This window comes from Chiloscyllium punctatum, chromosome 18, assembly GCF_047496795.1.
Source record: "Chiloscyllium punctatum isolate Juve2018m chromosome 18, sChiPun1.3, whole genome shotgun sequence".
Classification (NCBI taxonomy): Eukaryota; Metazoa; Chordata; class Chondrichthyes; order Orectolobiformes; family Hemiscylliidae; genus Chiloscyllium; species Chiloscyllium punctatum.
This window is the reverse complement of record NC_092756.1, coordinates 42,276,191-42,278,169: the sequence shown is the minus strand read 5'-3', so window position 1 is coordinate 42,278,169 and position 1,979 is coordinate 42,276,191. Positions and strand designations below refer to the sequence as shown.

At 43.2% G+C, this 1,979-nt stretch overlaps 1 non-coding gene across 1 annotated transcript; it reads left to right on the top strand.

Annotated features, from left to right (window-relative positions):
• Positions 1 to 1,119: 1,119 nt before the first annotated feature.
• Positions 1,120 to 1,201, top strand: trnas-gcu (transfer RNA serine (anticodon GCU)). Its single transcript has one exon. It is a non-coding gene; the product is annotated as a tRNA-Ser (tRNA).
• Positions 1,202 to 1,979: the final 778 nt, after the last annotated feature.

Here is a 1,979-nt window from a genome sequence, read left to right as displayed (position 1 = left end):
CTTGTTTTACCTGAACGTTTGGGAAACCGACTTTCTCTGATTCCATGGCTAGTAACGGGGATTATATGATCATCTTCACCAGTGGTTCTGTCCCCGAGTGAGGAAAGTGGTGAGGTACTTATTGTAAAGATGGGTAGATTGATGAAATGTACAATTTCATCTTTTGCCTTCACTAACCCATGAGCTTTTTATTTTGTTTTACAACTGTAGCAATCTTAAAATCTTCATCTTGAATAGGCTCAATGGCAGATCTCCATTGTGTCTCTGGCATCAAATTCCAAAATATAAACCCCCTCTGAATTCTTCCACCGCAGTCCTCTGTTTGGGAAGTGTTCCTGTTGTGGGAAATCCACTTCCCCTTGTGTCACCTGCTGCTCCCAGCATGCGCACTGGCACTGCACTCATATTCCTTCTGACACTTGCTCACTGTATTGCTGTGATCATACAGTGACTTGGTGTCGCACGGCCCAGGAACATGATACAGATCAAGGTTTTTGCATTGTTGAGTTTAATTGTCAGTTTAGCCTTATTTTGGATTTTGAAATTGTCTGTTCTGTACACAAGTGCGTGTCAAAAACGTCTGAGCGGAAGTTAGGTGTTCTGAATAATGACATTGAGCACTATGCACTCACCTCCAGTCTGGAAAACAATTCCTCACAGGCAATTTAATAGACAATAGATAACAGGTGCAGGTGTCGGCCATTCTGTCCTTCGAGCCAGCACCACCATTGATTATGATCATGGCTGAACATCCTCAATCTGTATCCTGTTCCTGCCTTATCCCCATAACCCTTGATTTCACTATCCTTAAGATCTCTATCCAACTCTTTATTGAAAGAACACCTCCTGCTGTCTCGGGTTCTTCATTCCGAAAGCTTCAAATCTTCACAGAATTCAACAGACCTTGTTACATATTCATTTCCTCATTTTTGTTCAGATCACTGTGTGCATAGTGTGACAGTGGGAGTGCATTTGCCCCACAACCCAGGGGTCAGACCATAGTCTTGGAACCGTACTGTGTTATTTATCATTTTACCAACACCAGGGAGAAATATCTGCTGCTCTGCATAATTTACCCAATTCAATTATTCATAAGGTCACAGCCATTACCGCCTCTGTGACGAGGTGGCCGAGAGGTTAAGGCGATGGACTGCTAATCCATTGTGCTCTGCACGCGTGGGTTCGAATCCCACTCTCGTCGCTGTCATCAACGGCATTTTCGTGGTGCTGTTTTCAGATGATCGCAGCTGTCATATTGAAACTGGAACGCTAATGGTCAGTTTATACGCATTTACACTATTCAAAAATTTCAAAGAATGGTCTGAGCCTGTTGACTAAACTGTATTGAAATGTAGGTTGCATTGGGATAATGAAAGGGAGTGCGGTTTCCTTTTGCAAATCAAGTTGCTGTGAACGTTTTTTCGTATGAAAGACATCCAGGAAAATCAAATAACGAGAGCTGCGAAGTGCATGTTTATGCAAAGGAATTCTTAATGAACGTTTTGTCAGATGAAATCTGAAGGAGATTGAATAGAAGTAATTCATCATGGTGAGAAGAGCACAGCGAGACAGCACAAAATGATGGCGATATTTCAAAGGGGCAGGGCGTGGGTGTAGGGGCACTGAGAACTGGCTGGAAATGCACAGTGGAGAATTGCCAATGTGGGTGCCGTGCATGGGCACGGAAAGACTTACATATTGGTCTCGCCCTCGCCCCTTGCTCTCGCCATTGATGAATGCTGGACATAAGGCACAGATAAACACAAGATGTGGGAAGCAAGCTCCCTCTCGTTATGCACACACTGGATGCATCACATTGAACTATGAACAACTGGAGAAATCAGCATGTTACCTTTCGGGAGGGAAACTAAACTGTGGATCAATAACCGCAGATTCATGCAATATAAACATGAAAAATAATATAAAATGTAGGGTGTAGGTTTGCTTGCTCAGCTGTAGCTTTGATATCCAGACATTTC